Source organism: Sturnira hondurensis, unplaced genomic scaffold (genome assembly GCF_014824575.4).
Source record: "Sturnira hondurensis isolate 20B ecotype Veracruz unplaced genomic scaffold, ASM1482457v3 Scaffold0022910, whole genome shotgun sequence".
In the NCBI taxonomy this organism is placed as follows: domain Eukaryota; kingdom Metazoa; phylum Chordata; class Mammalia; order Chiroptera; family Phyllostomidae; genus Sturnira; species Sturnira hondurensis.
Genome location: NW_028095541.1, coordinates 1,958,039 through 1,982,762, shown reverse-complemented (window position 1 = coordinate 1,982,762; position 24,724 = coordinate 1,958,039). Strand labels below are relative to the sequence as shown.

The window sequence follows — 24,724 nt, the reverse complement described above, 5'->3', positions numbered from 1 at the left end:
AAAATACAAACCTAATTAAAAATACAAGACAATTTTTTACAAAGCCTGATTCAAAAAAGAAACGTTAACATCTAATAAGTCTTTTAAAATGTCATTACAATTTAAAAAATTGAAAAGCCAGTGGATACATCAAACAGGTTATATATCACTAAAGAGAAAGTTGGATTTATTTCAAGAAATTGTCCAAAAGAACAGAAAGATAATGAGATGGAAAATATGAGTTCAGTTAAGAAATATGGGATGAAGTGGTTCAACATAATCTAATAAGAGTTCCAGATATAGAGAATGAATGCTATATTTATAAAGAATCTTACCTTGTCAGGTTCCTCAGTTGTTTATCCCTCTAGCTGTGCCTCCAAAAGGAAGTTCCAATATCCTGGCTCAGCATTCTGGAAACAGGAAGAGAGACAGGAGCATCGCCTAGTCAGGACAGTCAGTTTCCATTCTGCATTCTAAGGCCAATGAGGATTGGATGTGTGTGAGGTTACAGAAGAAAACATGATAATGTATTACTAGGAAATTTAAAGGAACAATTACAACTCCATAAATGTATGTATCATATCAGAATTTATAAGTGATATATTTTTCCCATTACCATTTAACCGCTCTGTATCCTCTTGTACCATCAGCACCAATCTGCATTCTCACCAATAGTGCACGAGGGTTCCCCTTTCTCCACATCCTCCCCCACACGTGTTTGTTGATTTATTGATGGTAACCATTCTGACAGGTGTGAGGTGGTATCTCACTGTGGTTTTATTTTGCATTTCTCGTATGATTAATGACATCAAGCATCTTTTCATATATCTATTGGCCATCTGTGTGTCCTCTTTGGAGAAATGGTTGTTCAGGTCATTTGCCCATTTTTAATTGAATTTTTTGTTTGTTTTGGGGGGGTTGTTTGTTTGTTTTCTGGTGTTGAGTCTTATCAGTTCTTTGTAAGTTTGGGGTATTAACCCCTTATCAGATGTATCAGTGAATATGCTTTCCCATTGAGTGGGGTGTCCTTTCATTTTGTTGATGACTTCCTTTTCTGTGCAAAAATATTTGAATTTGATGTAGTCCCACTTGTTTATTTTTTCTTTTGTTTCCCTTGCCTGAGGATATATCAGAAAAATATATTGCTACAAGAAACATCCGAGATTTTACTATCTGTATTTTCATCTAGAATTTATGTGGTTTTAGGTCTAACATTTAAGTCTTGAATCATTTTGACTGTCTTCTAGTATGTGATGTAAGAAGGTGGTCTAGTTTCATTTTTTTGGTATGTATCCATCCAATTTTCCCAACACCATTTATTGAATAGACTATTGTTAGCCCATTGTATGTTTTTGACTCCTTTTGACTCCTTTAATTGATTATAAAGGCATGGGTTTATTTCTGGGTTCTCTATTCGGTTTCTTTGATCTATGTATCTATGCTAATGCGAGTACCATCCTTTTATGATTACTGTGGCCTTGTAGTATAGTTTGACATTAGGTAATGTGATGCCTCCATGTTTGTTGTTCTTTCTCAAGATTGCTGTGGCTATTTGAGATCTTTTGTGTTTCCATATAAATTTTTGGAATATTTGTTCTAGTTCTGTGAAATATGCCATTGGTATCTTGATACAAATTGCATTGAATCTATAGATTGTTTTGGGTATTACAGACATTTTAATGATGCTAATTCTTCCTGACAGATATTTTTAAAAGGGAAGAATAAAAGGAATTGCCAAATTGTTTTTACCAAATAGCTATACCGTTTTACAGTCTTACCAACAATCTATGAGGGTTCCATTTTTTCACATTGTCACAAAAACTTGTTATTGTCTGTCTGCTTTATCACAGCTATTCTAGTGGGTGTGAAGTGATTTCAACTTAAGCATCCTGCACCCTAGCTGAGTGGCTAAATTGGTTGGAGCATCCTGTACACCAAAAGGTTCTGGGTTCTGTCCCTGGTCAGGGCACGTAGGGTAGTTAACTAATCAGTGTTTGTCTCTCACATTGATCTCTCTCTCTCTGTTTCTGTCTCTCTCCCCCCTCTCCCTCCTCCTCCTCTCTCCTCCCTCTCTCCTCTCCCTCTTCCTTCCTCTTTCCCTGTCTCCCTCTCTCCCTGCTTCCTCTCTAAAATCAATAAACATATCCACAAGTGAGTATTGAAAAACAAACAAAAATATATTAAGCATCCTGTAAATCAACTTTTTACATAGAACTACTCTATTTCAAGCTGTTTATGATATCAATTGTTGTTGAATGCCTTTCTAAACTACCTTATTTTACAAAGCTTAGTTGTGATTTACATTAAGAATAACCATCCCTGCCCAAGTGGCTCAGTTGTTTGGAACATTATCCCCATACACCAAAAGACTGCAGGATTGCTCCCCAGTTAGGACACATAGCGGGGTAACCTATCAATTTTCTTTCTCATAATGATATTTCTGTCCCTCTCCCCCTCCCTCCCTCTCTTCCTCCCTCCTTTCTTCTCTCTCTCCCTCCCTTCCCCTCTCTCAAATCAATAAGCATATCCTCACATGAGGATAAAAAGAAAAGAGCAATCGTATGTTCAGATGCTCTGACTCTATCAGTTTTTATTCAATCCTTGATTATGAGGTTTTAAATGTGTTTAAAGTAGTATTTTTCTGATAAACACAAATTTCAGGGGATATATATATATCCCCAAGAATCCAAGGACATAAAGTTTGTAATTTATTCAAGGGAAGCATGTTTGAACTAATCAACTTCCTCTTATAATTAGTTAAATGATTTTACAGAACCTTAACCATGTCTCCATAAGTCTGACTTTAGGCCAGTCATTTAGGAACTTCATAATCACTTTTACATGTAAAGGCATGGACAAAAAGGGCCAGATATTTGTAAGTGCTCTTAGAAGTAATGGGAGGGCCTTGGTTAAGCAGGTTCACTGAGTCTGTGTGGGGGGTAAAGGCAAAGGGCTTTCACGTTCTCTAGTTTTGTTACTATAACAAGTTGTTGACTACTTACTGTAAAGTTTTTTCAAACTCAAATTTAGTTTTTCTTCTCTGTGAATTTTCTTATTTTATAAGAGGCAGTAAAAGACATTTGATTAGTATTCATTGCTTATGACACTTGTAAATAAAGAATGACTTTTTTCTGTTATGAATGTATAACAGAAAAACAGAATTTATGAATATATAACAGAAAAAATTTCCGTGCTCACAACTATTTGATTTTAAAAGTGTGCCACTTTTATTTGCCAAGGCTGAAGTTTGACATTTAGGAAATTGGAATCTGTCCTTTGACTGTTTTGTCTTTCTTAAATTTTTAAAAAAAATTTATCCTCACCTGGAGAAGTTTTTCATTGCTCTTAAGGAGAAGGCAGAGAAAGAAACATCAGTGCGAGAAAGAAACATTGATTGGTTGCTTCCCAACAGCGCCTAGACAGGGAATGCACCTGGACAGGTTATCATAAACACCCAGACCTGGAATCAAATCCACTACCTAGGTATTTGCCCTGACCAAAAATTGAACCCTCAACTTTAGAGTTACAGTATGCCACTCTAACCAATGAAGCCACACTGTTGTTTTTTTTTTAGAATTCTTATTTCTTCATTCTGTACTGCTTGACTGTTTATTTCTTCCTTACGTTCCAAATCATTGGTTTGAACCTGAGCTTCCTTTCCTTCAGCATTGGTTCCCTGTGAATTTTTCTTTATTTCACTTAATGTAGTCTTCATTTCTTCCTTTATGCATTTGCCACAGTCAGTGAAATTTTGAAGTATCTTTATCACCAGTATTTTGAACTGTGCATCTGATAGGTTGGCTATCTCCATTTTGCTTAGTTCTTATTCTGGAGTTTTGTTCTGTTCTTTCATTTGGGCCATTTTTCTTTGTCTCCTCAATTTGGCAGCCTCTCTGTGTTTGTTTCTATGTATTAGGTAGAGCTGCTGTGATTCCATCTTGGCACACCTATTTCATTGTAAGGGGCGGAACCTTTGGTATTCAGGGTGGGGCAACCTGCTTAGATGCTTTGTGGAGCTGTATGTGGGAGAGAGGCCAGAGAGGGAACAATGCCACTTGCTTGGCTCCCACCCCATTTCCAGTCAGTTCCCTCAATTCCCACATGTGACTAGGCCCCTTCTAGCTGCTGCCCTGGTGCTGAATTCCAGAGTGGGTGGGTTTGTGTATATTCTAGGGCCATGCAGGTCCTTTAAACAGACTCTCCTGAGAGACCAGCAGTTTCTTCTGCCACCCCAACCCCTACTGGTTTTTTCAGCCAGAAGTTATGAGCCTTTATTATCCTGGCCCTGGAACCCTGGGCTGTGTGGTCTGACCTGGGGCTGGGATCACTTGCTGCCAAGGTGTCCCTCCTGGTTTTTGTCTGCCACACTTGGGACCACCCATTCCACTGACTGCTGCCACTGCCTCACTGTCAGCACTCTGCATCCTCCCTGTCCCAGCTCCCTTTCTCTGCCCCTCCTGCCTGTCTGGATGAATGTTTCTTCTTTAAATCCTTGGTTGTCACACTTCCATACAGTTCAGTTATCTGGCAGTTTTGGTTGTATTTTGTTTTGAGGTTAGTTGTGAACCTTTTAATGGTTGTGCAAGGAGGTGAAGCATGTCTACCTATGCTGCTATCTTGACCAGAAGTCTCATTTTGTCTTTTTTAAAAAAATATGGACAGCTTACCTACCCCAGGCGGTGTGGCTCAATTGGCTGGAGTGCCTTCCTGTGCACTGAGGAAGAGATTGCAGGTTTGATTCTGGTCATGGCACATAGCTGGGTTGCAGGTGCAACCCTGGGCCAGGTACATATGGGAAGCTGATTGATGTTTCTTTCTCACAGTGATGTTTCTCTCTGCCCTCCCTGTCTCTTTTTTTCCTCTCTTCCTTTCTCTCTAAAATCAATAAACATATTTTTTAAAAATTAAAAATTAAAAAATAAAGGTGGGCAACTTGATGTTGTTGGCTCTGTTTCCAGATCCTCTGGTCACCAGCTGCACAGTGCAGTTTGGACAGTTGTGCAAACCACTGAGGTCTGGGGGCCTGTGTACCTCTCCAGCACTTAGCAGCAGCTCTCTGTTCCCAAATAAAGTTAAGAACTGTGCAGACTTTTTTGATTTCTTTGGTCAACCTTGGCCTCTGGAAATTAGTATGTTTCTTCAAATATTATTGAAACTTAAAAGGTTAGCTGAATTCTTAATAGAAGGGTATTACGAAAGATAAGTAGAAAACTCACAGACATGCAAACAAAAGTCTTTATAGCAAAAAATGCTCATATAACAAGAATTGATAAGCTGCAGCTGTGACTCATTTATTTCAAGCGTGATACAACTAATTATAGTTGAACAAAATCACGTGAACTGTATTTTCAGGACAGAGAAGTGTTAAACTTGAACTTTTCTGTAAATGAGCCAAGAAGTTGACAGTAAAATCTCCATATTTTAATGACAACTTTAAGCCTTTCTACATTTTGAAATATCGGAAGGATGGGAATGCACTGAAAACACCTTTCAGAGCCTGCAGAAAAGTAATCAAACTCACATGCAACGGGGGGGGGGGGGGGGGGNGGGGGGGGGGGGATCCAAAAACTACCTGTTGACAAATATGCCCTTGTCTATTAATCATGACCCAAGAAAAGACATAGAGACTGCTCCCCAAAACAGTATTTCAGATACCTTCATATCACCAGTTTTACAAATTGCTAGTCTTATCCAGGAACATCAGGGAAAACAAAATAGATGATGCTCTTCCTACCAAATCCCAGAGCATCTATACACAATATTTCATACATTTTATTGTCACTGCTCTGCAGAACATATATGCTAAAATTGTGAATCATTATAAGATCCATTTTGCCAATTCTTAGATAGTCTGTAGAGAAATGAATAAATGCAAGCATTTTCAGTGTTTGCTACTGTCCTTGTGTCTGTTTTGAGTCTCAAATCAAGCCCAGGGTCAGCTGGCCCCTCCCTCCTGCCCATCAGCAGTGACAGTGGGGGTGGGGGTGGGGCTAGTTATGTAGTTTGTGGCCAGACAACAACATGTGTTATTCCAGGACTCAAAGAACAACTATGCATTTTCCCTTAAGATCCTTCAAGAGAAAAATTGGAGCCTCTTATTAAGGCACCTAAGCATAATATTTCAACCTGTGGCAGGACATAAAGGAGATTATATAGAATGAGCATCTCAAATGAGCATTTCAGATTACCTTTCTCGCTAATCTCAAATGTCATGTAGGACCCTGAGTGGGAATCCTAAAACAGAAGTAGGACATTAAGTTAAAACTAAGGAAAGTTGAATAAATTATAGAATTTAGTTATAATAGTGAGGCACCACCCTGACTGCTGTGGCTCAGTGGATTGGGCTTTGTCCTGCAAACCAAAAGGTCACCAGGTACAAGAGGCAGCCGATCAATGAATGTTTCTCTCCTTCTCTTTTTTCCTCCCTTCCCCTGTCTCAAAAAAAGTATATAAATAAAATTTAAAAAATGAATAAAAGCGGGGCACCAATATTGGTTCCTTAATTAGAACAAATATATCGCCCTGGCTGGTGTAGCTCAGTGAATTGAGCACAGGCCTGCAAACCAAAGGGCTGCTGGTTTGATTCCCAGTTAGGACACATGCCTGGGTTGTGGGCCAGGTCCCCGATAAGGGTCATGAGAGGCAACCACACAAAGATGTTTCTCTCCCTCTTTCTCTTTCCCTTCCCCTAAGAATAAATAAATAAAATCTTAAAAAAAAAAAAACAAATATGCCATACCAGTGTCTGATGTTAATGATAATATGGGAACTCTGTACTATCTTCCCAATTTTTCTATCAATCTAAAGCTCTCTAAAAATAAAGTTTTAAAAAAATTCATAGAGTATCTTTTGCAGCCCATGCACAGAGGCTTCCTAAAGCATAAGGTTAATTGGTTTCAAGGTGCATTTACTCTGACCTCGCTCCACTCTGATCAGGTCTGAGCTGGACCATGGGTTAAAATATTATTGAACATGACAGTCTTCAAAAATGGGATATTGAAACACACAGCCGTTTTTGGAGCACGCTGCCAAAGCTTTTTTGAAATGACAATAGAAAGGTTTTTAAAAGACACCAGCACATAAAGCTAAGAATGGTTGGGAGGAAGGCCACAATATGTTGATGTACTTGAACCCAGGAAGCAAGTAAAAGTGTGGTATTTGGTGAAGAAACCAGAGAACACTGACCCAAGCCTTGAAGGAAGCTGATTTGTTTTGTGGAATCTCTGAAAGTAGGCCTTTGGTTAAGGGAAGAGTTAGTGGAAAGTCTAGAGAAGAGTCAGTCCATCCCCACCCTGAGAGAAGGAAAAAGATAGAAATCTCCAAACAGGACAGAAAACCAGCGACTTCTAATTTTTTTTTAAAAAGGCGCAGCAAGGTTTTTTTTGACTATATCAAGAGCCCTTTACACTTGGGGACTTAGGTCTTATTCATGTCTGGCACAGGATGTGGAAAGTATGAACAAACTTTTAGGAGCAGTGATATTTCCCAAGAAAAATGTTTTTGTGGCTACCATGAAAATCAGTTGCCAACATGAATTCTGATGCAAGTAGATTTTAATAACACTTGACCTGTGTACTACAACTATATTTTAATTTAGAAGTGTTATATGATAGAATGTTCACAAGCTCAGGATTTGGAATATAATTGCCAATCAATTTACATGTACAATCTTGAGCAAGTGTCTTAATTTTTCCAGCCTATGATTATACCAATGATTTATTCAGTTGCTGTGAGGGTTGAGTGAACTGATGCATTTAGATGGCATAGGGCCTGGAAAGGTTTTATGTGGCAGTGTGTATATGATTTGTCTTTTTAAAAAAGAAACGTAACACCCTGAAAGTTACAGTCTGTGATTCCATGAAAGAATCGTAAATGAGACCATAATACATTTAAATTGTAATCATTTCCAATGTTTTGGACAAAAGTCCTTTGAGATTTACAAACTAATGAGAGCCAGGAATGTCCAATATTTTGGTGTCTCTGGGCCACACTGGAAGAAGAGTTGTCTTGGGCCACACATTAAATACAGACACACTAATGAAAATAAAAAAATTCCATAATGTTTTAAGTAAATTAATAATATTGTGTTGGGCTGCATGCTGCCCTTGGGCCACAGGTTGGACACCCAACTGAAGTAATGATAAAATTGCCGGTAATATCTGGAATATTACTTTCATCATCTGCTATTTTGCAAGTATAATTATATAAGAATAACTGTATGAAGAGAAAGCTGTATTTATCCAGCTTCTTCATTATGTGTCTGACTTTTAAAAGAAATCACTTTGGCTCAAACCTTTTTAATTAGGAGGGAACAGAGTACTTTTTAAAGGACACGGTTGCTACCCGATTACCTTAGAATGACACTCTTGAAAACAGAACTACTGCTAGGATTTACACCCTCCGCCCTACCTCAGTGTTGTTTCTTGTCATCTGAATGGGGTGAGTTTTTTTAAATACATTTTATTGACTATGCTATTTCAGATGTCCCAATTTTCTCCCTTTGCCCCTCTGATCCTAATATCCCCATTCCCTTCAATAGTCCCCCGCTTAGCTCATGTCCATGGGCCATGCATGTAAGTTCTTTGACTTCTTCATTTCCTATACTTTTCTTCACATCCCTCTGTCTTAACATCTGTTTTGTACCTATCAATTTGTGCTTCTCAATCCCTACACCTTTTCTCCCATTCTCCTCCTTCCCCCTCCCAACTGAAAACCCTGCAAATGATCTCCATAGCTGTGATTCTGTTCCTCGTCTGCTTGTTTGTTTAATTTGTTATTTAGATTCAATTATTGACAGTTGTGAATTTATTGCCATTTTAATGTTCATCATTTTGATCTTATTTTTCTTATATAATTCCCTTCAGCCTTTCATATAATAATGGCTTGGTGATGATGAACTTCTTTTTAGTTATTACCTTGTCTGGGAAACACTTTATCTACCCTTCAATTCTGAGTGATAGCTTTGCTGGATAGGGTAATCTAGGTTGTAGGTCTTCCTTTTCATCACTTTGAATACTTCTTGCCAGTCCCTTCTAGCCTGTAAAATTTCTTTTGAGAAATCATCTGACAGTCTTATGAGAACTTCTTTAAAGGTAACTGTCTGCTTTTCTCTTGCTGCTTTTAAGATTCTCTCTTTATTTCTACCCTTTGGCATTTTAATTATGATGGGTCTTGGTGTGGTCCTGTTCAGGTCCACCTTGTTTGGGACTGCCTGTGCTTCTTGATCTTGTATGTCTGGTTCCTTCACCGTATTATGGAAGTCTTCTTTCACTTTTTTTTCAAATAAGTTTTCAATTTCTTGCTCTTCCTCTTCTTCTTCTAGCACCCCTATGATTCAGATATTGGTACATGTAGAGGTGTCCCAGAGGCTCCTTAGCCTGTCCTTGTTTTTTTGAATTTTTTCTTCTTCTTGCTGAATGAATGATTGAATGCTTTTTTCTTCCATGTATTTCAAATTGTTGATTTTTTTCTTGGCTTCATTCTCTCCACTGTTGATTTCCTGTAGATTTTTATTTATTTCACCTAATATCAACTTCATTTCTGCCTGGATCTTTTTATATTTTGAAGTACCCAGTGAGTTCCTGGAGCATCCTGATCACCAGTATTTTGAACTCTGCATCTTATATGTTCCTTATCTCCATTTCATTTCATTCTTTTTCTGAAATTTTGTTCCATTCTTTCATTTGGGCCATATTTCTCTGTCTCCTCATCTTGGTAGCCTCCATCTGTTTGTTTCTGACTGCTATATTTTGATTCCCTGTCTTAGTAGCATGGCCCACTGTGGAAAGTGCACCTGTAAGTTGTATGGTGTGATGCCTTAAGTATTTCCAGGGTGGGACAACCTGTGTCACTACTCTGTGGCTCTGTGTGGGAGAGGGCTTCGAGAGGGGACAGTGCTGCTGCCTGACCTCTGGAGTTTGCCTGGGAGGAAGCTGTTTCTAGGCACTCAGGAAACATTGACTTCAGTTTCTCCCCTTATGCCACTGGTGCCCTTCCAGCTGTTGCCCTGGTGCTGAATCCCAGGTGTATTGTATCTGCATGAGTTCTAAGTCTTTTGCTGGCCCTTTAAGAAGAGTCTCTTGAGAATCCCACCGTTTCTTCCCCTGCACCGTCCCTCACTGGGTTTTACAGCTGGAAGTTATGGGTACTTACATTCCTCCCTCGTGCTGGAACCCTGGGCTGGGTGGTCTGGTCTGGGGCTGGGATCCCTTGCTCCAGAGGTATCCCTCCTGATTTTTATCCCCCACAAGTGGGTGTGGGACTGCCCATTCCACATCTCCATGCCTCTCCTCACCTCTCTGCCCATCCCCGCATCTCCACTCCTTCAACTTGTCTGAATGAATATGGCATCTCTAAATCCATTGTTGTTGAACTTCCATACAGCTTGATTTTCTGACAGTTTTAGGTGAGATTTGTTTCATAGTCTAGTTGGGATTTTTGCTGTAGTTGTATGAGGAGGTGAGGCATGTTCACCTACATCTCCATCTTGACCAGAAGTTGGTTTATCTGAATGGGGTGAATGAATGGCATTTGCCTTCAGATTGACTGCAGGGCATGTGTCCCTTCACTGTACATCTGACTGATTTGCTTGCTTGATTTTCCCCTTCTTGTTCTGAAACCGTAAAGTGTAGAAGACTTACATTTATAAGCTCTATTCCTTTCTTGGATTCCCACATCCCCCTCTACCTTCTTTCAATTCCATTTTCTAGACAAGGTTGTATTTCACATTGTGATCTCTCCTATGAGCAACTCCTGGCTGTGCTGCTTGCTCTGGAGGGCTTTTTAAAAAGTGGCTGAGAAGGAGTTCCAAGTATGTGATGTGTTGAAGAATCACATGGTTTTCTGCCTGCCTGGTCTGGGCCGGCCAAGGCAGCGACTGCTCTCACTCTTCCTATGGACCCCTGAGATTGGGAAGGAGTGGGTGAGGACACAAGTTCATGCCCACTCCACCTCTGTCATCCCTACTCTTTAGAGCGGCTTTCAGTAATGGGTCCTGCAAAGGTAGAGGAATCCCATGGGAAAACTTGCTTTGGACAGCTTACTGAACAAAAATGGGGGTTCAGAAATGGGGGTTGTTTGCCTGCCATCACAAAAGCCAAACTCGTGAGGCAGGTGGTGGTGCAAAAGGAAAGAGGTTTTATTCATGTCTTGTGCAACCTGTGACAATGATGGACTCTAGTCTCAAAAACCATCTCCTCTTTCTACTCAGGCAGCAGTTCTTACAGGGATAGAGAGGGGAGGACTTTTTTTCCTAATACAATTATCTTTCTAGCTTTTGGTGTTCTGGGGGCTCTATCCATTCATATTTCTAGCTTTCTGTGCGCTTGGCTTAAGAACTTCCCCCTGCACCATCATGGTGGAGGGGGGATGGGTGGAGATTCCCCTGGTGCTCTGACTATGGTAACAAAGTGCCTATGAGTAGGAATTGGGTCAGGATGGAGAAATTAGATGGAGAAGTAATACATCCTGACTTTATTTGGGGCATTTGGAGAGTGTTGTGCTGACATTGGAAAAGGCAATATTGGTCTTGCCATTGAACAGCTTTAGCTGTAAAGTCAAAAGATAGGGCATTCTCTGTGACAGGCCAACTCAGAACAAGTTGTGTCTCCTGGGACAGAAATTGCTATTACTACCAAAGATTACAGACAAACAACAAATAAAATTTAAACATGCACTTATAAAATAAGTAACTGAGGGTTTTTGAAGAATTTTTTTAGTTTAATATACTGAACATTCACTAGACTCTTCAGGGCCACAGAATCTGCGGTAGCTGAAGTTTGCTACCCTGGCCCCGGTGCTTCCTCTTCCTAGTGGCACAGCAACTGTTCAAATGGAACTGTTAGTTGTAGCCCTGGAAGTCTTCACCTTAAAAATGCGACTGAAATATATTTCCAGTAAAGTGGGTTTCTGAGACCTTCTGGTTCTTCCCAAGTCTCATAAAACAAGAAAAGGGAGTGAAGGGAGGATGGAGTAAAGTGGTTGGTCTGTTCGGGAGTGACTTGGGGGTGAGGAAGGGGCCACGCGCTGGGTTGGGGCAGTGGAAAATATTTGGACAGGCCCTTGGGGGTTCCTGGGACATGATCCCAGAAAACGCCCACAAGTCATACGCAGAGGTTTGTGTGTGTTCCACAGTCAGTACTCTAATAGCTCGCTGCCTTTCCTGGGTTTCTGAGCCACCATGGGCTTGGAGTACAGGTTTTCCAGTCGTTTGTTTTACTTAGCAACCTTTAGGACACATTTGTTTTTTATCTCCCTCTGGATCAGAAATCCCTAACAGAGCTACTGAACATTTCCTAATTATTTCTTGCACAGTTCCTGTGGGATGGACATCCAGGAGCCTGAATCTAAGAGAGGTTGTGGAAACAACTTGTTAACCCACCCATGAGTCTGTTTCTGCCCCCACCCTAGCATGCTGCTGCTGTGTCTCATTTTTACCAACCAAAACTCCTCGTGTGCAGACATGTGTGGAACTATGTCTGTGTCTCATCCCTAGGATCACGTCCAGGAAAGCTGGGGTAGTGTGGTTTCCAAGAGGTAATTCCACAGCATAGCACTTCATCTTACTTCATGGAATGTTTACTTTAACCACATGGTCTAGGAAAACTGGTGAAAATAAAGTGCACACAGAGTCTTCTCATCCTCTGTGTAATCAGAACTTAAAAGTAGAGCTCCTGTTATCCAGTCTTGTAGCTTGAGGGGTTTTGTTAAAAATTCACTTGGTTGGTGTGTCATGAGTACACTTAGTTGAAATGAGAAGCTTCCACCTCTTCTGGTTGATGCTGCAGCCAGTGATTCTGTTTAATCAGACAGTGGTGATGAGGTGAAGGATTTCCTCTTCAGAATTGTCCTAGAATAGCCATCCCTTCCCTGTGATAGCTGATCACAGACTGAGACCCTCCTTACGGGTACAGCCCTTCCTCTGGCCAAGAGGAAGCCCTGGCCAGCACTTACCCAGGAAACTTTTTTTAAAAGATTTTATTTATTCATTTAGAAGAGTGGAAGGGAGGGATAAAGAGAGGGTGAGAAACATCAATGTGTGGTTGCCTCTCACATGGCCCCCCACTGGGGACCTGACCCACAACCCAGGCATGTGCCCTGACTGCGAATCGAACTGGTGACCCTTTGGTTCGCAGCCCAAGCTCAATCCACTGAGCCACACCAACCAGAGCCCAGGAAACTTTTTCAGTGAATGCTATGAGTGCCTGCGGTGCTGTCGGATGTTGTATGTTGTACATGTTGTTTCTTCCCTCATGGAGGTGCCAGTGTGGGGGACTTTGGGGAGATTGTAAATTGGCCCATTCAGTAAATTCATTGAGCACTCCAGGAAGGCTATTCGACTCTGGGTCATAGATTGATGTACTGGGTTAGTCTCATGCCTGTTGTTTTTATTTTAGTATGTGTGCACAGGAGAATGTGGGAAGGGCCATGATGCATGTGCTGGTGCCATTGCCACTCCACCATCTCTCTGAGCTCTTTCCCCAGAGAACGGCCTGGAAGCACTAAAGCCCCAGAAGCCATGACACTTCACTCCTAGGAGAAATGCTGACTCCCATTGAATAAAGTAGCATCCTGAGTAGTATCAATGCTGATGCAACTTAACAGAGCAGAAGAGGCAGCTCCTTCTTCTAATAGAAAGTCACTCATTGATGTGGAGGGAATGAGGGACGCTCAGCTCATCCTTTCGTGGCCATTATGTTGTGAATGCACAGATAGCAAGGAACGAAACAGTAGCCTAGTCTCTGGATGTCCCCTTGGAAAACACCAATTACAGAGGGAAAAGGATGACTGTGGGACTCTGGCATAGCAGAAGTGGACTAAGGCCCATGCACAGCCTGAGGGGTCTGCACAGCCCACATTGCTGAGCCTGGAAGCAGGGCAGGTGGGGCCAAGGGTCCTGCAGTGGGCACAGTGAGGAGCTGAGGACATCTGAAAGGGGCATTTTCTGCTTGGGATGGCTGTGTTGGTAAAGCGGGAAGATGGCCCCATTTGGGAAAACACCCCCTGAGTGTCCAGGGATGAGGGTGCACCTTTAGCTGGCTCTAAAAACAAGTGACAGTGGGTGTCATGGTTGCGGGTAAGCATGCAGGGAGGTGACAGAAGGTCTGCCCAGCAGAACAGCTGCTGCCCCAGAGACCCCAGAACAATACATAGAAGCATGACTATTACATGGTATCTGTGACCATATGGTCTAAAACGATGTAAGGAAACTGTACCAATGTCTGGCATAGTGGAACTGCTTAATATTTTTTAGTTTCTTCTTCCAAAATGACAGCAGATCGCTGTTCTGCCGCGTATGGATGTGGTAGGCATTTCTAAGCCTTCTGACACTGGGGTCAATTGGAACACTCATCTCAGAATTCTGGGGTACTGGTGCAGCACAGGCAGGTGGCCAGCTTCTTCCCAAAACCCAGGACATCGTTTGCCTTCTGCCGGTGGACCCCCAGCCTCCCTGCCACTGACCACACATGGAGCTGCTGTGGGCCATCCCTGGGTTGTAGGTGGGCAGCCTCTCACTTCCTCTTCCTGCACCCATCTATTTGGATTCTGTGTGCGGTGTCAAATGACAGAAATAACACTATTTAGTAATGAGTTGGATGTCCTTTTTATTTAAGGGAAATAGTCCATAGACTGGGGGTGTTCAGTGCCTTGCAAGCAGGGAGCATCCTACTTGAGGGGAGTGTTTGAGAACTTTAACAAGGACCACAGGAAACAGAGCAGATCCTGTTTTCTCCAGGGCCATGACAGGTTTAGACTTGTCCCCCGAGCCAGGCCTCAGTGACAACAGGGCTTTAGGGGCACCTCCATTTTGTCAACTTGATCTACAAACCTTTTTCTGCTCTGCTGATGTCACCCCGTCTGTCCCTGTGCTGCAATGATTGATGGTTGGCTTCCCGCATGCTCTTTCTTGGGCCATTCTGGTCAGCACACATAGGTGTGACACCTCACACCCATGCTGCCAACTCACACCAGCTCTCTGCCTCTCCTGGCAGCAATGTTCCTGGGAAACTGCCTGGCCCTGGGTCTCATCTCCTCTTCTTGGGTTCTTCACCCACTGGAATCTAGGACAATGCCCTGTGCCCTATGACAGAGCGACAGGGTCACTGACTCCTTCCTCCCAGAGCCTTGCCTGTGATCCCTGACATACCCTGGGCAGTTCCTCCTGGGCACAGACTGACCTGGCGCCAGGAGCCCCACGTCTCCTACCATACCACCTCTTTCCACCATTGCCTCCTCTACCCTGAGTCTTCCATATACCCACATCCAGCAAGCCCTGCCGTTCTTCCTCTGGGACATATACTGCTGTCATAACCAGGCCACTATCTGTCCGTCCTGGCCACAGGCCCCCTTGCTTTGCCCACCTTACCTCCTCTCCTCTCCATATGGCAGTCAGCATGACCCTTTCAGAATGCAAGTGAGACCACATGTGGGTGCTGGTTTATGAGCCTGCATGTCGTGGCCTTACCACCTCCCCTCTTCATCTGTGAAATTTTTCATATTACCACTTGGAATTGCTTTATGCAGTCTCAACAAGCCAGCTTGTTCTTGCTGTGGGCTGGCTCTGTGTGGTTGGTTCTTTGCCAGGAATCCCCCTACCCCCTTGTCTTCCCATCATTCACATCTGAACTTGAGTGTCACTTACCTGAGGAGGCCCCCAGACCACTCACCTCCCGGCACTCACCGCTACGTATCTATGTGTTCCTCACCACTAGATCTGCACTTCCACAACAATGCTCAGCACAAAGTAGCCTGTGCAAAGACTGCCATTCACCTGGAGGAGCAGGGCTGCTCTAGCCTGAGAGATGAGAGGGGCATTCCTTGTGGAACAAGCTATGTGTCAGGAGTGTGGCCTCTCTTTAAAGTCAGGTTTATTGAGGTCTAATTTAAAAATAATAAAATGTACTTTTGTTACTGTAGTGTTTGCTGAGTTCTGACAGATGTATTTGCAGTTAGTCTTTTCCCCTAGTGACTCCTGGTCTGTTCACTTTTTTTCTAGAATCTCATAACTGGAATCACACAGTATGTGTGGTCTTATGTCTGGTTTCTTTCACTGGGCACATTGCTTCTGAGGTTTGTGCATATTGTTGTGTGGATAATGTTGCTGAACATCGTCTCATTGTGTGTTTGGAACTCATTGTTTCCACACCCACTAGGGGAGAAAGGATCACTCTCTGTCTCTAGTTTTGGGTACTTAGTAATGAGCAGTTGCATGCAAATCTTTGTGTGGACATATGTTTTCATTTTTCTTGGGTAAGTACTTAGGAGTGGGACTGCTTGGTCACATGGTGAGTGTATGTCTAACTTTATAAGAAGCTGCCAGATTTATGATTTATCTAACTGTCACCAGCAATGTATAATTGGTACAGTTGCTCCACATCTTCACCAAAACTTGGCATTGTTAGTCTTTTTGGTATTAGCCATTCTGGTAGGTTTGTGGTAGTATCTCATTGTGGTTTTAATTTGCATTTCCCTAACAACTGGTGATATTCTTTTCCTTCCACATCTCTTATTTGACCATTAAATCCTTTTTTTAATGATTATTTAAACTTGGGTTGTTTGTCTTATTACTGAGTTATAAAGTGTTCTTTACATATTCTGGATACAAATTTTTACCAATATTTTCATTTAGTCTGAGGCTGGCAGTTTTCATTTTTTTTAACAATGGCTTTTAAGAGCAGTGGTTTCTAATTATGATAAATTCAATTAATCAATTACCCAATTTATTTTTTTAATGCATTCTGATTTTTTGTGTTGTATTTGAAAGACCTTTGGCTAACCCAGGATTACAAAGGTGTTTTTTCTGATGTTTCTTTGAGATGTTTTATATTTTTAACTCTAACATTTATATTTATGATTCATCTTCAGTAAATTTTTATGTATGTTATGAGGTAAGCATTGAGATTCATTTTTCTACATACAAATATCCAACTGTCCCAGCACCATTTGTTGAGAAGTCTGGGATGAGTTTTGTCCCATTGTGTGACCTCACTAATCTCACATTATCTCTGGACCAGGCTGTCTTCAAACTGCAAAATGTTATTAAACTGTGACTGCACCCAAGACAAATGAGGGAGGGAACAGTCTTTTCAACAGCTGGTGCTTGAACAACTGAATAGTCATGGGCCAAAGAATGAAGTTGGACCCCTACTTCATACCATATACAAAAACTAACTCTCTAAATGGATCAAAGACCCAATTTTAAAAGCTAAAAATACAAACTCTTAGGAGAAAACATAAGTGTATATGTTTTCTGTGACTTTGGATTAATTTTTTTTAGCTGTGACCCCAAAACACAAGAAGAAAAATCAATAAATTGATCTTCATCAAAATTAAAATCTTTAAAGAAGTGACACCATTAAAGAAGTAAGAAGACAATCCACAGAATGGAAGAATATTTTAATTTTTTAAAAAAATTTATTTATCTTTAAAGGGGAAGGGAAGGAGAGAGGGAGAGAAATATCAATGTCTGGTTGCCTCTCATGTGTCCCCTGCTGGGAACTGGCCTGCAACCCAGGCATGTGCTCTGACTGGGAATTGAACCACGATCCTTTGGTTCGCCGGCCTGCACTCAATCCCCTGAGCTATGCCAGCCAGGACAGAACATTTTAAAAAACTATGTATTTGGCCCTGGTTAGGTAGGTCACTTGGTTAGAGCATCATCCCAATGCACCTAGGTTGTGAGTTCAATTCCTGGTCAGGGCATATACAAGAAGCAACCAATGAGTGCATCAATAAGTGGAACACCAAATGGATGCTTTTCTCTCTTTTTCTCAAATCAATAAATTAGAAATATTTAATTATTTTATTGTTGTTCAACTACAGCTGTCTGCATTTACCCCCCACAACTCCCCCAACCCCAATAAATTAAAAAAAAATTAAAAGAAAGGAAACCATATGTCTGATGAGTGATGTATACCTGGAATATATAAAGAACCATTACAACTCAGTAATAAACAGGCAAATAACCCAGTTACAAAATAGGCAAAAGATCTGAATAGATATTTCTTCAAAGGAGTACAAATGGTTAATAAACACATGTAAAGATGTTCAACATCATTGGCCATTAGGGAAACACAAGACAAAATCACAGTGAGGTTCTACCACCTATTAGGATGGCTACAATTTTTTTAGTTTTAAGAAAAATAGGGTTGGCAAGGAGAGAAATCAGAACTCTCATACCCTACTGATGGAATTCTAAAAGTGGTACAGCCACTTTGGAAAAGGGTTTAACAGTTCCTCTAGTGGTTACATGGAGTTCTATGACTAGCAATTTGACTCCTAGGTATATAACGAAGAGAAATAAAAACATGTCCATGCAAAAATTTGTGTACAGATGTTCATAGCCTTATTCCCAATAGCCAAAAAGTAGAAATGACCCAAGTGTCCCTTAGCTTATGGATAAACATACAGTGAAATATCAGGGAATGAAGTGCTGACACACCTGCTGCTACATGGATGAGCCTTGAAAACATGCTGAGGGAAAGAAGCCAATCACAAAAGACCATGTAGTGTGAGACTGATTCTATTCATATGAAGCCTGTAAAATAGGGAGATCTATAGAGACAGGTAGATTACTGGTTGCTTATGGCTGGGTAGTGGTGAGGGGGTTAAGGGGCTGTAGCTAAAGGGTACAGAAATTTTTTATGGGGTGATGAAAATGTTCTGAATTTAGAAAGTGGTATTTGTTACATAACCTTGTGACTATTCTAAAACCTACTTATATACTTCAAAGGAGTGACTTTTGTAATGTGAATTATATCCTATTGTTTTTTAAAAAGTCATTGAATCAGCCAGTCATAGTCTTTGGAAAAAAATATTAAAATCAAGATGAGCCATGCCATGGCTGGTGTAGCTCAGTGGATTGAGCGTGGGCTTGGTGAGCCACATGATCGTGGTTCAATTCCCAGTCAGGGCACATGCCTGGGTTGCAGGCCAGTTCCCCGTTCCCGGTTCCCAGCAGAGGATGAATGAGAGGCAGCCATACATTGATATTTCTCTCTCTCTCTCCTTCCCTTCCCCTCTAAGATAAATAAATAAAATCTCTAAAGAACATAAATGTTGAAAACTTGTTTTTTTTTTTTTAAAAAAAATGAGCCCTGGCTTGTGTGGCTCAGAGGATTGAGTGCTGGCTTGCAAACCACANAGTGGATTGAGTGTGGGCTTGGTGAACCACATGATCGTGGTTCAATTCCCAGTCAGGGCACATGCCTGGGTTGCAGGCCAGTTCCCCGTTCCCAGTTCCCAGCAGAGGATGAATGAGAGGCAGCCATACATTGATATTTCTCTCTCTCTCTCCTTCCCTTCCCCTCTAAGATAAATAAATAAAATCTCTAAAGAACATAAATGTTGAAAACTTGTTTTTTTTTTTTTAAAAAAAATGAGCCCTGGCTTGTGTGGCTCAGAGGATTGAGTGCTGGCTTGCAAACCACAGACTTGCCGGTTCCATTCCCAGTCCAGGCACATGCCTACGTTGCAGGCAAGGTCCCCAGTGAGCAGTGAGGGGCGTGTGAGAGGCAACCACACATTGATGTTTCTCTCCATCTGTCCCTCTCCTTTCCTCTCTGTCTAAAAATAAAATATATAAACTTTTTTTTAAAAAGGTCAAGATGAATTAACATATCTGTGGACACTCAAAGGTATTAAACTCAGGATTCAAGGTTTCCCATTTATTTAACAGTGAAGAGGGAGGAGGTTGGTCTGGTCATTCCTCTTGGGATGTAATGACTGATAATGTATATAAGCCTGGTTTTCTCTAAAGCTCTATTAAAAATTTTGTTCTCTTTGGACCAGCATCCAGCAGACATTCCAACAGAAAGTGGGTCTTAGGCTCAAAACTGGGACTGGATATTGGATTGCCATTATTCTCATGGCCACGATTTTTCTATCATAAACACTAGGAAAGTTTTTGGATGCAAACTCCAAGCATATGGCCAGCAGCTGAATAAACACCCATTTTGAATCACTGCTTAGAACAAGCATCCTGTGGAAGCCTGATGAGCCCACGATGTGTCAGGCCTTCTGACATGATGTGTCAAAGCACTCATATCAGGATGCTTCTTCCCAGTGACACTAGGGGCACAGGCCTCTAAGTGCCATAAGGCCTCTCATCCCCTTATGCACACACCTGGGTCTCAGCTTCGTTGATGGCAGTATGTGAAATATCTGAGCTGCTTTCCAGATCAGGCTGGTAATTTTTCAGTTAAACTTTTTGTGTGTGTGCAGCTCTTTTTTCATGGAAAGTATTCTAAAACATATTGGCCAGATCTCTGCCTTATCAGTGTATATCCACCTTAACCCTTTCTTAATAATCAGTTATTTGTTATGAATACCAAATACAGTAATATGTAAAACTTTTAATTGCTGTTGAGATGTCTTTTTTTTAAATCCTCACCCAAGGATACACTTATTGATCTTAGAGAGAGAGAGGAAGGAAGAGAGAGGGAGAAACATCAATGTGAGAGAGAAACATTGATCAGTTGCCTCCCATACACACCCTGACTGAAGATCAAATCCACTTTTTGGTGTACTGACAACACTCCAACTAACTGAGCTACCCAGCCAGTATGAGATGTGCTAATCTTTTTTTTTAAGATTTTATTTATTTTTAGGGAGAGGGAAAGGGAGGGAGGAGAAGGAAGAAACGGAGGGAAACATCAATGTGTGGTTGCCTCTTGCACGCCCCCCACTGGGGACCTGGTCCACAACCCAGGCATGTATCCTAAGTGGGAATCGAGCCTTTGACCCTTTGGTTCACAGGCCAGCACTCAGTCCACTGAGCCATACCAGCCAGGGTGAGATGTGCCAATCTTATATTAAGTAACCTGAAGCCCACTTTGCGTTTACAGTTGTATCATTTTTCACAACTTTCTGTCTTCCCCTGAAAGCCACCCATGCATTTCTATTGATGAGACCCGCTCTTTGTGTTTGGGTGCTCCTTAGCCATTAGCTGCTTTCTTCCTTTCTGTGGTTGTACCCTGAACATAGTTGAGGTCACCAGGCAACTGAATGGAGCTGGACAAACGGGGAAATATTATTCACTTATGTGAAGAAAAACTGGCCACATTATCTTCGCAAAGGCTCCCTAGGAACACATACTGAATGTCTGACTTTTCCTAATGTCAGCATTTCTACTTTTGGTGTTTAAAAAAAGAAAACTAAAGAGAGTACAATTTATTTCTTAGTGAAAACTTCTAATCTAAACCCTCCTTTTGCTCATCGGGCGGGGGTGTTGGGGGTAAGGTCTAGAGAGGCTGTGAGATCTGCTTGGAGGTTGGGCCTGCAGCCAGTCTGTGCTGCCCTAGGCCCCATGCTGGAGCCAGCTCAGGCCACATGCTGCAGTGGCTAAGCCTAGAGGTAACGCCACGTCCACACATTCTCCTCTGCATTCTTTATACAGTTGTTACTCATTTAGAAGAGCTTAAGGTTTAAAAACCAACCAGCACTTTCCATTTTAAACACCGAGGTATAAATTTCCCAATAAAAACTGTCTTACTGTAATTAGAAATGGTCTGTAAGCTTAAACCAGGCCCACCCAGCATTTGGTCAGAACAGCTTGGTGTTTGGACGTGTTCTTGGCCCGTCAGCATCTTTCATACACAGGAATCTGGGAGCACTGGTATCACACACTGGGAACAAGCCCACTGATACATGGGCTAGTCCTTGAAAAGCTCTGACCCATCTTTGTCCTCACCAGACCTCATTTGACAGAACTGATTCAGTCCACCAAATACCTGTAGCCTCAGGAAAGCCCATCCTCTGAAGCCCACAGGTTCTGCACACCCACAGTTTAGCTCTGCCTCTCACCTCAAGGCTGGCTTCTAGACTGAGCATTTCTCAGATGAAGCTTCACATCACTGTCCTTCCGTGATGGTTGGAGTGGCCACAGTGGCTGGGTTTGGGTTTGGAACATAGTGGGGCTTGCATCCAACTTTAGCATCAGCTCAGGTGTCTGTTTCTGCATCAAGAGTTGTGAGAACAGAGAAATGTGTCTTTCAAAAACTGATCCTAGGAACTCAACATCTCACTGTGGAGCCTACTTTAATAGTCTCTCTTATATCATCCCCAACCCACAATCTATTCTCACAAGAGCAGACAAAAAGACATGTAACTCTGTCCATGGGGAACACTCTGTTCAGATTCCTGCAAAACTTTGTCATGTTAATGCCTGCAAATCAAGTCTAAATTAAGCTGTCAGGCCCTGACTGGTGTGGCCCAATGGGTTGAGCATCCTCCATCAAGCCAAAATGTCAACAGTTTGATTCCCAATCAGGGCACTGTGTCATGGGCCAGGTTCCCACTTGGGGGGTGAGTGAGAGGCAACTGATCTATGTTTCTGTGATACTTCAGGGTTTGTTGTCCTCTTTCTCCCTCCTCCCCCTCTCTCTAAAAATAAATAAATAAAATCTTTTTTTTAATAGTAAAATAAAAAGTTGTGAAGTCAGTTCTGATATACAGGGTAGGGCTAAGTGGATTTACAGTTGTTTGTTTAGAAAACAAACATTCATTATTGTTTACAATAATGAATAAGTAATAGTACAAGAATAGACTCTGTGTTTCTCATACAACTGTAAACCTACATTTGCCCTACCATGGGTCTACTGGGAATAGTAGGAAATAGAGATTTTTCCAGAATTATTGCATTACATGGGAGGAAAGCCAACTCTACCTCAGAGTTTGCAAGCCTAGAACTTTATGAAATTCTATTTTATGTCTCTGTTTTAGAGAGTGTACTTTTGACTCTTAAATGACACAGTCTCATCATGAGGCCAACTTTTTGCAGAGCCTGCTTCCCAAAATCCCATTTCCCAGGAGAGCCAGAACTGTGCATGAGGGGAGATGACCACATTGATGATAGGCTCAGAGTAGCCCTGCACTGTGCAGGAGAGCCATTTGTCCACAGTTATCAACAGGCAGGCCAGGGTGATTTGGTGGCAAGTGTGAGGACATACAGTGCAGGAGCCACCCACTGTGGCAGAGGCTAGCCCATAGGTATTAGTTGGAAAGTGTTTTAAAATTGAATGCTAATAGTTGCCTTACAGTGAAGAAGCTGGCACGTAACACCTCACCTCAGTTATCAGGGTCAGAATCACCTGAGTGAGTCAGCTAGACTCTCTGTCCTAAGGGACACTACACAGCATGCCTGACTGGCCTCCTCAAGGACAGACAGAGAGGCTGCCTCAGACCTGAAGGGATGTAAGGAGACAGGACAGCCAAATGCTTCAGGACCTTGTGTGGACAAACTGGTAAAATCAGAATGAACTTGTTCCATAACATGTTAACATTGGGGATTTGATAGTGTGGCAGCTTGGGGACCTAGTGGCAGTGGAAAGATCTAGAACAGCAGTGCGATTGAGCACTGAAGGTAGAAGTGTGGGTGGCTGTGGCCAGGGCACCGTGATGCTGTGTGCTGAGTGACTGGCACGTCAGGAACTTAGACTTTCCGGGAATGTGAGAGACACCTCAAAAGGGTTTCTCACTTCTTTCCAGTCATCTGGATCAGTGTGCCTGTGCCCTACAAATTGCTCTGTGGAAAAAAAAAGTAGGGGGTGCTTCTGGTCAAGATGGTGACATAGGTGAATGTGGTTTTCTTGCATCATCCCACAACCATATCAAAATTGCAACTGAGCTACAGAAGAAATATTCAGAACTGCCTAAAATGTGGCTGAATGAAAGTTCTACAGCTAGGGAATTAAAGAAGCTACATTGAAACTGGCAGGAGGGGTGGAGATGTTGAACAGGCTGGTCTCACACCCAGATATTGTAGATAAAAATTGGGAGGAATATCTTGGCTTCAAAGGTTCCACCTAAGGAACAAGGTTCCAGTACCACAAAGACAAGTTCCCATAACTTCTGGCTGTAAAAACCAGTGGAGAATGAGGCTGAAGGAGATAGAGGCTTCTGGAGTTCCAGGTGTTCCTCTTAAAGGACCCATGCACAGACTTACTGGGACTCACCCTCTCTGAGCTCCAACACTGGAGCAGTAGCTTGACAGACAGTGGAGGCACTAGGGAGGGAATGAATTGTCTGGTATCAGGGTGAGAACTGGGGACAGTTTTCCCTGACAGAAGTACTGGCAGAGGCCATCAAAGAGGCCACTCTTTGATGAGTCCTCCAACTACAGAGCTGAGCAGTCGGCACAACATCACAGTCTCCATCAACCTGAGTCACACTGTTTAGCCTGTTCTGATGACTTACTGAGGCCTGACCCAACTTTCAGGCCTACCCAAGCTGTTTCCATGGCTTTTCCATACCAAAGAATGTCTTGGTTCATGCTTCACACTTCCCTAAAATCTGTGAAACAAGGATCATCTGGCCTCAGCAAGCCTTGTACATCTCCTCAAGTGGCCCAAGGTCTGGCACCAATAGCAGCCAGTCTTAGCCTCATCTGGGCACCTCCAAGCCTAGCACAAGAAGCCATCTGCAAATTGCTTTGTAGCTTATGCTAGGTGGCCCTGGACACAGGCGGTGGCTGACCCTGGATGTGCCAACAGTAGTCAAGGCTCAACTACAAGAGGAGACTGTACTCAGCCCACATGCAGTACACATCTTGAGTACCCAGCTTGGGCAATAGGGGAGGCTGTGCCACTGGAGCTCACAGGACACCTACTACATTAGGCCATGCTACCACACCAGAGAGACGTAGCAGCTCTACCTAATACATAGAAACAAACACAGAAAGGCTGTCATAATGAGGTGACAAAGAAGTATGGCCCAAATGAAAGAGCAGAACTTCAGGAAAATAACTAAA

The 24,724-nt window shown here is 42.2% G+C and overlaps 2 protein-coding genes across 4 annotated transcripts in view; one reads left to right on the top strand and one right to left on the bottom strand.

The window, feature by feature from the left end:
* The window catches only part of ECM2 (extracellular matrix protein 2), a 70,252-nt gene extending 69,821 nt beyond the window's left edge, over nucleotides 1-431 (bottom strand). For both annotated transcript variants that reach the window (XM_037037150.1, XM_037037151.1), the window contains exon 1: nucleotides 315-431. The gene's annotated coding sequence lies outside the window, so the exon portion shown is untranslated. The remainder of the gene's footprint in view (nucleotides 1-314) is intronic.
* The window catches only part of CENPP (centromere protein P), a 286,410-nt gene that overhangs the window by 254,798 nt on the left and 6,888 nt on the right, over nucleotides 1-24,724 (top strand). The window lies entirely within an intron of this gene.